The sequence below is a fragment of the Palaemon carinicauda genome, chromosome 1 (genome assembly GCF_036898095.1).
Source record: "Palaemon carinicauda isolate YSFRI2023 chromosome 1, ASM3689809v2, whole genome shotgun sequence".
NCBI lineage: Eukaryota > Metazoa > Arthropoda > Malacostraca > Decapoda > Palaemonidae > Palaemon > Palaemon carinicauda.
In genome coordinates, this window is record NC_090725.1 from 203,001,460 (window position 1) to 203,012,696 (window position 11,237).

Below are 11,237 nucleotides of genomic sequence, written 5' to 3' on the forward strand. Positions count from 1 at the left end.
GAGTAGGAAGGTCTCCATAGCTTTCCTGGTACGTTCTTTGGAGAAATCCTCCGAACGTATCAGGAAACCTAAGGTCCCTAACCAGATAAGCCATGAAGTGGCCTGCATAGCACACTTCGCAACCTTCTCCTGATTAAGGATCTCAGTCGCCGAGAATGAGACCTTCCGGTTGGAGAGTCTCTCAAGAGGGACTCCCCTGGTAAGCTCTTCCAACGAATGGTGAAGGGGAAGAGCTAAACAAGGCTCCTCTAAGATCTCGAAGTACCTCCTCTGCTGAACGCGAGGAGGTGGGAGAAGCTTGTTGCCTGCACTGGATCGGCTGGAGGAGGCTAGCTCAGAGAGCTGGACCGCGATCTTGTCCCTGGTACTCTTAACCCCTTGAGACCAGGGCAGAGCCGCACTGGCCTTAGAGGGTTTTTGAGTCCCAAATACTCGGTCCAGGACCGTGTCTTTGCACTCTCAAGGGGGAATCTCTGGGTCAGAGTCCTCATAAGGGTCAGAACTTGCCAAAATGCATGTTCTGACTCCTGTAGCTCTCCTCCGGATGGACTCGCAGCGAAGTCTCCTGTCCCCAAAGGCTCTTCTTGGGGAGAATCGCGGACGTTCTCCAAGTGACTGGCTGGCTCCGTTCTAAGTCTTGTCGAGGATTTCGGTACTGTTTTAGAGTCCTTCGACTCCCTCCTGGGAGGGATGCAGGACTCCAACAACGACGGAGGTAGGCTCTTCTTCGCCCCTGCCTGAGAAGACTTTTCAGCGCGAGGTGGGGTTTCCCTCATTGGTGCAATGGGGGAACGTCTCACCTCACGTGACTCCCTGAGGACGGGTAATCCTCGTCTGAAAGGGCGGGAGAAAAAGTCTGGGGGGGGAGGGGGCCTGCCTCGAAGGCTTACGAGGAGACAGCTTAGTCCTCGGAGAAGTAACTGCGTCTGAAACTCCTCTTTTTCTCTTCAGGGGAGTAGACGCAGCCAAGGATTTGTGGCCCAATTCAGAGAGAACAGGCTTGAAAGCCTGCACAACCGCTCTGATTAGTGCCCCAAACCAAGGCTGCTGGCTGACGGCTGCGCTGTCAGACAATCCCTCTGGAGGGACAGGGATCGACCGATCCCTGGGAGGAGTTTCAATAGGGGGGTTCACCTGTAAAGAAAAAGAAGAAGAAATGTCCCTGGACCTTTCTGGAACCTTCCCCCCCCACCGGCGAGCGCGCTGTTCTGCGCCTGCTGGGGGGGAGAGGGAGGGATGTGGCGATGGCGACCTTGCCGTGCGTTGTCCTGCAGCCTCACGTGCGGGAGGGTATTGACGATCGCGCGGGGGAGCGTGCTGGCGCTCGCGCGATGCCAAATACCCGGGGTCGCTCGGGGGAGACTGCTGGCGCGCACGCGCAGGGGATTGCTGATGCGCGCGTGCGAGGGCGATTGCGGGCGCAGGCACGCGGGCGAGCAATAACGCGAAGAAGCGCGCGCAGGAGACACAGGAGAGTGCGCAAGAAGCTGATTGTGCGCAAGAAGCTTATTGTGCGCTCGCGCGCGCGAGGGTGAATGTTCGCGCACGCGGGCGCGCAGGATCAGGATGAAGGGCCCGTGGGCGCGCAGGCGAGAGATCGCGCGCCCTAGAAGATGTCGTAGGGCGCGCGCGCGCGCAGGAGAAATATCCCTTGCGCGCGGGCGCGCAGTCGGAACCAGCGTTCGTTGGCACGCCTCTTGTGGGCGCGCGTCAGGCTGGCGGTGTGTAGCTACTGTAGGGGATGGGCGTGGGCGCGCGCGGTTGCGCGCTGGCGAGCATTGGCGAGTAGAAGTCTTAGACTTCCCTACCGCACCCAGATCCAAAAATCGTGGGCGCGCAGGAGATCGTTGGTGCGTTGGAGAGCGCTGGCACGCAGGAGACCGCTGGTGGGCAGGAGAGCGCTGGCGCTTTGGCGAGCATTGACGCATAGGAGAGCGTTGGCACGCATGGCGCGCAGTAGATTGAAGGCGCGTAGCAGCGCGCTGGCGAGCAGGTGAGCACTGGCGCGCTATCTCAGGAACCTCAGCAGGTGAGCGCCTGTGCGCTATCTCAGTGAGGTCAGGTGATCGTTGGCGCGCATGCTTAGCATGGCGCGTAAGGGACATGTGCGCGTGTTGGCGCATATGCCCTTGTTGCCCCGAAGGGACTGTTGCCTGACTATGAAAGACAGGTTTTATCGGCGCATAAAGCGCATTAGCTGCCAGGAACGGCGACGGCAGGTCAGCAGGTCTGTCAGGTGGAAAGTCGACGTGTCCTTTGGAAGGACGACCTTCCACCGAAGGGGATCGCGAACGATCTGCAGAGAGGTCCAGGTCGTAGCAGGAACAGTCGGTGATCGATGACGAGGCTCCTCTACGGCGGACTGCAACGACGATGAAGAACCGATGGGTAGTCCTCATCCGCAGGAGTTTCCACAGGAGAGACTCCTCTCTTCCTCTTCAAGGGGGAGGAAGCTGCCGCTGGTTTGTGACCCCCGTCAGAGAGGGCGGGCTTAATCGCCTGCACAAGAGCTCTGACTAGGGTGCTGAACCAGGGCTGCTGGCTGACAGTCCCGCTGTCAGACACTCCCTCTGGAGGGAAGGGGATCGTACGATCCTTAGGAGGAGTCAACAAATATGGGTTCGCCTGTGGGGCTGAAAGGAAAGAGTCCCTAGACCTGTCCGGGAACCGCCCCTCCTCCGGCGAGCACGCTGGTCTGCGCTTGCGGGGAGGGGAACGAGACGAAGACCTGTCCGCCTGGGGGCGCTCGCGCTGGGGGTCGCGTGACGGGCCCTGGTCAGGGTCGCGCGTGAAAGGATCGCGCGTGAAAGGGTCGCGCGACACAGGAATCTCGCTCTCGCGCGTATCCGCGTGGGCAAGGGCGCGGTGGCGCGCAGGCGAGGATACAGGAGCGAGGGAGCGATGGCGCGCAGGCGAGGATACAGGAGTGAGGGAGCGATGGCGCGCTGGCGATGGAGCGGGCGCGTGGGCGCGCAGCGGCTGGAGCGGGCGCGTGGGCGCGCAGCGGCAGGAGCGGGCGCGTGATCGCGGGCGCGCGTAGGAGATGGCAAGGGCATGTGGCGCACAGGAGCCGGAACGGGAGGCGGCCGGACGCGAGGGCGCGCTGCATCCTGATGCGGCCCCGGAGGGCGCGAGATAACGGGGGCGCCTGAGCGCGTGTCCGTGAGAACCGGGCGAGGGCGCGTGAGCGCTGGTGCAGGATCGCGTGCGGCAGGGATGGCGCGTTGGCGCGGAGGTTGGCGCTGGTCCGACAGGACCGGCATGCTCTCTGTCCGGCGATCGTGGACGTGCATGGCGCGCATCAGGATATGGTCGCACTGGGGTGCGCTGCTGTGGCGGCCGTGCAGGGCGCACGGTTGGATGAGGGCGCACATGTGTGCGCTGGAGGGTTGCGTTAGGCGCCTTGATGACAGGAACGGGGCGCGTGATAGGAACAGGGCGCGCAACTGGGGCGTCGCGCGTGCAGGATCGCGCGGTCTGGAAGGAGAGCACGGGGGGGCCTTGAGTGCCCGTGCGCTAGCTTGGGAGCCTCCTGGGCGACGCGCTGATATGTTGAAGCTCGTTGGCGAGCGCTGGATCTGGAACCGCGCGTGGGCGCGTGTCGCGCGTCTCTCCAGACGGGCCCAGCGAGTCCAGAGGAACCTGTGGGCGCCTGTGCACCAGCGAAGGAACCTCTTGGACTGCGCGACGAGGCAGGAACCGGGGGACGCTGGGGCGCCGGTGGGGGCGTGTGTGCAGGTGAGCACTGGCGCGCTGTAACAGGAACTGCTGGAGGGCGCCGGGGCGCAGAAGGGCGTGGGCGCGTAACAGGAACGGTGGCGCGCATGCGCGTGGGTGAGCACCGTGGCGCTAAGTCAGGAACAGCGGCAACAGCAGGCACAGCTACGACGGCAGCAGGAGGGCGCACAGGAAGAACCTGGCGCTTGAGGGCGAGAGGCGCAGTTTTGCGCTCAAGACCCTTCAGCCCCGAAGGGCCCGGAGAATGCGCAGCGGCAGGATCAGGTGGCACGTCACGCGCATCAGGAACATTAGAGGTTAACGGCAACTCAGCAGGTCTGGGAGACTGGTCACTTTGTCCCGAAGGACGACCATCATCCGAAGGTGATCGCGAACGATCCCCGGAGAGGTCTAGGGTGGTAGCTGGCAGGATCGGTAAACGGCGAGTCGTCTCCTCCGCAGAGGACTGTGGCGACGACGAGCCGAAGAGGCGCCTCTTAACCCCCTTGTAAGGGGAAGGAAGGCCTCTACGGTGAAGGTAAGGACGAGCCTTCCGCCTTATACGCCCACGAGGGGCCGTGGGATCAGCAAGCTGACCATCAAGGGGCCTCCGAAGAGGAGTCTCTGTAAGTGAACTCCCCCGAGGGGGAGAATCACCGGCAGGAGAGACCGTGGGACTTAGATCCTCCCTCGAAGGGTGTTCGGAGGGGGAATCTAAGCCGTCAGCTACCTCAGCCACAGGAACGGGGGTTTGACTTGACCCACGAGATGACTCCGTCACAACAACGTCAACCACAGACAGAGGATCTATCCCTGCTGTAGTTGGCGATTGTTTGACGGCTGCACCAAGTTTGATCATGTCAAACAGGGCTTCCTTAGAGGGCAAACCCTGCAGCCCCAAGGAAGCCCAAAGCTGAAACAAATCATGATTAGACATCAAATCCTCCTCTGGGGGAGGAGGGGCAGCCACCTCGCTATGGGAGGCAACTACCTCTCCCGCACCCCGGGATCGGTCAACAGCAAAACGGTCTACGCTACCACTCGCCAGCCTCTCAGAAGAGATCGCTCGAGGGGGAGCTTCGGAGGAGGAAAGGGCAACGGAAGAAGAAGTCCTGGAATTTTCTCTCTTCAGAGAAGCTTCTGAAGGAGAAAGATCCCTTTTAGCCTTCTTCTTCCGGCACCGGGCAAACCTCTCCCACTGGGAGGTAGACCACTCCCTACATTCAATACATACATTATCACTATCACACCACTGCCCCCTACAGTGAGGACACAAGGTGTGGGGATCGGTGTCGACCGCCGACATGAAGGTCCCACAAGGGTGGCCGGGAAGTCCAGGGCAAGTACGCATTGGTAGTAGAGGCCAACTTCAAGCACACTGAAAAAGAGAAAGCAAAAATAGATTAATATGGCAGTCAAAGTGAGGGAGAGCGCAGACAGGTCTGTTTTCTTCCCGAGCCAAAAGTAAAGTGAAGCATTCACTGGTGTGTGTGAGGGAGGGGAGGGGTAGCTAGCTACCCCTACCCACGCGCCGCTAACTAGCGGTGGGGTAGTAAACCCTCGTTAAAACTTTTATGGCTCGTCATTCAGCTACGCCGAAGTAATTACCCCATTTAAATAGCGTGGTTTGTATTTCAGTTACGGAACAAATAATAAATTTGATTCTGAAATTCGCTAAAAAATCACCATAGGAGGCAAAAATTCCATAAAAATCTGCTCTTCGCAATAGCCTTTAAAAAGTCGCTAAACAGGTCAGAAATTCGCCAAATCTAGCTACTTTTTCGCCAAGTTGGCAACACTGCCAAGTGTGTCAGTGAGCGGGATAGTCGGTTACCCCCACCCCTCCCGCTAACTATCGGTTGGGGTAGCTATCCCTCGCCAAAAGTCTTACGGCTCATCTTTCAGCTATGCCAAAAGTAACTTCCCCTACAAATAGCGAGGTTTTGTATAAGCAGAAAAATGGAACTGTATTACAGGGCAATGTAACCTAGGAAAAAACTGCTTTTTTTCTATAGAAAAAATTCTGCTCTCTTCGAAAATGACACTCGTTCCCGTCGCAAATGAATAGTTTCAGAAATATATATATATATCTATACCCTACGGTAATGGGGGACCCCCAGTGCGAACTCGGGGTTTTGGGTGGGGAAAACATACTGGGGAAACAATATATAATGGTAAAACAAGCCTTTTCTTCTCTATACATTACCTTCTTGGATGTATAATAAATGGAGGAAAAGACAAAACAGTATAACTGGATAAAATTTGGAGACGCCGTTACAAAGGCTATGTTTCATGAAAAAATACGGTAACCAGAACTGCCAACGTATGATGTAGAGCTGCTGCAATGTTAGCGTAACATGCTAACATTATCAGTGTTTTTCATTTATTTTTTTGTTCGTTCGTTTGTACATAGCAGGTTTCGAAGTAATGCGCATAATCTCCCATCCCCCCTACGTATAGGCTCCACCTCCACCAATAGGATTTCTTCTTCTCCAGCCGTCAAATTTAACTATTCAACTTCACACGTTTATTCAAGTATATGACTTGAACCAGTACAACTATTATCATCCCTTTTACGTAATACCTCGTATACATATTACGTTTGACCCCAGTATTACTCTTTTTATTATCCGATACTGTACATTATAAAATCACCTCATCTTATATTCCCACCAAATATTATTTATCATACACTCCATCTTATCTTTCTATATTACTTTTATACATTTTGTTATTACCTTGTCACTCCCAGATTTCATATAAATACTTGCTCTGGACAAGTTTCCCATTCTGGTTCATTCATGTTTACTCTCTAGACTCCGTTGCTTTTCCGTTAACCAATCAAGAACCCATACATATGAAAAGTTTGCACAGGGTGGTTAATATTTCCCTACCCCCACCTTCCAACAAACCCTTTTCCGTGGAAACCTTTGTCCAAGTCAGGTCTTTGTTAGTTCAAGTGACGACTTTTTGCGTATTTTACGATGGAAGTTTTAGAAAATTGTAACGACTTCAGTAATCCATACTTGAAAGTATTTTGGTGAATTCCAATGTTGATAATTTTCTTAAATCTCGTAATGTAATATACCAACTTTTACAGTGCTACAAGTGCAGTACTAAACTAAGGCAAAGAAGTTAAGATGCCTCAGACTCACAGTCACAACACCCCCGTGACCTATAAGTTTCGTCGTCACGGTCATAAAAGTAAGTCATTAATTTTACTATATTTTGTTAGAGTGAGAAGCTCAACATTACCGTTTGCCAGTGCATACGAGCCTGATGTTTTATTTTCCTGTGATCGTAAGCGAGCCAGTGGCGGAACAAGAACCATTATATTTAACGTTGCTAATGTTAGCGTAACATTACTAATGTTAGCGTGAGCAGCTCAACATTACCGCTTGCCAGTACATATGAGCTTGATGTTTTATTTTCCTACGAGCATAATCAAGCCAGTGGCGAAACAAGAACCATTATATATAGTGTGGCTAATGTTATCGTAACAGTGCTAACGTTATCGTAATGTGAGTGAAGTGACACGGATTAACGTGATATATATAACAAAAGACATTATATTGGGTTTGTGACCTGGGAACTTCTAGGTTAGGTTAGGTGGGTTTATTAGGTTCTGTACCCTTTTTGTACCTTTTTATATATTGTGTAAAGGGTATATGGAAAAATTCTTTAAAATACACATGATAATATTACCGTAACATTGCTAACGTTAGCAATGCCACCGTCACGTTGGTAACGCTGTGTATCATTGGTAACGTTGCGAATGTTATCGTTCGCAGTACATTCGTGAGTGAGGTGACACGGAATTTGACCGGCATTATATTTAAACATTTTAACAAAATATATATAATAAAAGACATTGTATTGAAACATTTTAACAGAAAATGAATGTTTTCCTGTAGAAAATAACAAGATTTAACCGGTTTTCACCTTAACTTCATCCGTAATAACAGCAACCAGTTCGGCTACTTAAAGTTAGTCGAATTGGTTGTTCTGTTGGTTTGCAGTTGAAATGAAGGTCAAATCACATTACCTACTAAAGGAAAACATATATTTCCTGTTCGAAATGTGAATCTGTAATACAGTAAAACTTTACCGAATTTTTTATTAAATTCAGGTAAAAAAATAGAACACAGAACTACGTTTCCAAGAGAAAAAAACGGAAAATTTACAGTTTCATCCATTATGGGAAATCTATTATAATAATATATTTCCCGAGTAAAGCAAGTCTTTTGTAGTATTTCTGTAAAATATTATTAGTCGCAAATGCCTAGTTCTTTATATATCGACGATCAAACTCACGCAACTCATGTCTTACTCCCAGATTTTTTCTAAGTCGGTTGTTATTGTTGACTGTGTCTTGTATTTGCTTAAATGAGCCCTGTAACCACTATAATCCGCAGACAAACTAGTCCACTATAAAGTCTTACACGTTTGGCCAATCACAGCGCCTATCCACTATGACGTCATACATGTTTGGCCAATCACAGCGCGACAATACAACAGCGCCACAATACATCTTTCCCATGCATTTCATTTCGTTCTTAGAAATGGAGGCAGTAACAAGCACGTCATCTCATGTTGCACAAGAAGTTGAAATTCCATCTTCTTGTCCTGACTGTTTCCTAACTTGCAATGAATTTGTTGTAAGTTATTCGGGGATTATTGAAAACCTAGTGGATTTGTGCCAGAGAGACAATTTAATTTTACAAAATCAAAATTGGCCTGCATGTCAAGGAACCTTCCCAACGGCTTCACGTTTTCCTCAAAGCAGCAACACATCTTGATGAACCAACAGTTTAAGGTAAGCTTCATTAATTTATAGAGTATATTATAATGGTGATAGTATAACGATGTATGCAGCAGTACCATCCCTTTGGATTTGGTTTGATGGATGTGTTAGGTAGTGGCTGTAAGGGGGGGTGGCCTCGCAGGGGTAGGCCTAGGTAGGGGTACAGGGCCCTAGGTTAGGTGGTTGTATTAGGTTCGATAGTGTCCCAAAATTCACTGTGGCCTTAAGGCTCCGCCCCCCCGGTAGGCCTAGGTAGGGGTACAGGGCACCTAGGTAGGGGTACAGAGCCCCTAGGCTAGGTTAGGTGGGCTTATTAGGTTCAGTAGTGCCCTGAAAATCACTGTGGCCTTAAGGGGGGGTCGAAGGGGGGGTCGCAGGGGGGGCGGAGCCCCCCCGGTAGGGCTAGATAGGGGTATAGGGGGAGGGGTGGTGGAAGGATAAGTATTCATTTATTGCAAATATCATTTGACGCCCCCCCCCACCCAAAACCCCGGTTCCCACCTGGTGTCCCCCATAATTGTTGGGATGAAGTAGGGTCTTTCTGCATTCTAGAACAACTTAGTAAATCTCCAAATCGGATGGTTTGCGGTCAAAATAAACGTTAAATTCGTTGGAACTACACTATTTCTGATGCAACAAATATATTTTTATTCCAGTTTCCCCATAATGGATGAAACTGTAAATTTACCAAAAAAACAACTTTTCCTACCGTAAATGATGTGCTTTTAATAAATTTGACCTTAATTTCTAGTGCAAATAAGACGTTCTCCCGTTATGACAGGCCCCTTGCCGACGGACACAGGTGGGAACCTGGGACTTTGGGTGTGCGAAAACAGGACAAAACGTGATTACGATTTAACACTTTCGAGTTTTGTAAAAGGCCACATAATCTAACCTCTGTCGTAGATAATGACAAAGCAGCGGCCATAACTTGTCATTGCTCACTCATAAAATATACTTTTCAGTCATTTTTCAAACAAAGTCGAAGTGTAAATCATACAATATACAACACTATCAGACTATATCAGTTCCTTTTGCAACTAATGAAAGTTACTTTACAATGACCAACGGATTCTCGTAGAAAACGTAATGTCCTGTACTACAGACTACAATGATTTAGGTTGAAGATTGTATTTTTCCTTAGTAAAAATGTGGTGGTAGTAGATACAGGTATTCACACCTATAACAGCTCTCTTTCAGGTTCGTCGTCGCTCACTCCATAATACTATTTACTTTACTTTTCTGGTCCTATCACATAAGTCATAAGGAAATCCTATGCATGACGAAATCTATAAAATTTCATTTTTGTTTGAATTTTTAGGTATTTAGTGTATCACTCAATGTATTCCTGTTAAATGTATATTCCACATTATCGAAGCACTTAGAAAACAAGAAGTCATCAGCTTCTTGAAAGCCTTAATATCTTCAGTCTTTCGGATGTTGATGGGAGTATGTTATATAGTTTTAGGCTGCATATCTGAAAGTTCCAGAGTCTATAGCCTACAGTAAAAGTACATAGACTCCAATAACTTGAAATTGTGTGTAATTATTCTCGTGTCAACACGATATGTTGGTTGGACGATATGTAACAATTCTCTTAGATATTTTGGACGTCCAGTTCTGATAACTTGATGAGTCATTCCACATATCTTAAACTCTATTCTAGTTTTAATATGATGACAGTGTAATTAAATTAGTAAAGTAGTATGATTCCTCGGGATGGAACCATTTTTATCAATCTTCCTCCTCCGTTCAATATGTTTTGTAATTCCTTAAGTTGCACTTTGGGTCGATTGTAATAGAGTTACATTAGTCATTCCTGGTAATACCAGTTAATCGTGAGCTTCTTTACTGAATACCCATGCGGATAAGGTAGAAGAGACTCTTATGTATGGTAAGCAGCTCTTATAGGAGAAGGACACTCCAAAACCAAACCATTATTCTTTAGTCTTGGGTAGTGCCGTGGCCTCTGTACCATGGTCTTCCACTGTCTTGGGGTAGAGTTGTCTTGCTTAAGGGTACACTCGGACATAATATTCTATCTTATTTCTCTTCCTCTTGTTATTTGGAAGTTTTTATAGTTTATATGTAAATGATTTATTTCGATGTTGTTATTCTTAAATATCTCATGTAGTTTATTTCCTTATTTCCTTTCCTCACTGGACTAGTTTCCCTGTTTTCCTGCTTTTCTAACTAGGGTTGTAGCTTAGCAAGTATCAATAATAATATTTCTTTACAAAACCAATATTTCTAAACTGGTATCCAGCGATTCTTACTACAATACCTTTTTGAGCACTGAGAGACATATTACAGTCAAGTGAAAAGCAGGCCATTCACCATCAGTAATTACTAAAGGAATTCCTTCAGTGTCAGAACTAGGACGTCCACTAACGGTCAGTGCGTTCATCAGTGTAGGATAGACTACCGTGGTGATTAGACAATCGAAATGCTTCCTCTATTTTTTGTGATAATGAGTTATTGTTGATGGTATTAGGGCTTGTATTTCTGAGAATGTAACTGTTTTTTGTTTAATAAATAAATAACAAATAATGTGTTTCTTACCTCATGTGCTTGTAAATTCGAGGTGGATGTTCTAATAGCTTCTTGATCCTTTAAAAACATTAAATATTCATAGTAAGTCCAAGTTGGCGCATACACATCATCTGCTCCAGTTCCAGACCGCATAGAATCTTCGACTTTTTTTTTTTTTTTTTTT

The 11,237-nt window shown here is 48.8% G+C and overlaps 1 protein-coding gene across 4 annotated transcripts in view; it reads right to left on the reverse strand.

Annotated features, from left to right (window-relative positions):
• LOC137653507 (uncharacterized) overlaps positions 1 to 9,782 on the reverse strand; it is a 197,062-nt gene extending 187,280 nt beyond the window's left edge. The window contains exon 1 of one of the 4 annotated variants that reach the window (XM_068386986.1): positions 9,702 to 9,782. The gene's annotated coding sequence lies outside the window, so the exon portion shown is untranslated. The other 3 variants (XM_068386978.1, XM_068386970.1, XM_068386960.1) reach the window with 3 other exon arrangements.
• Between the last annotated feature and the right edge of the window lie 1,455 nt (positions 9,783 to 11,237).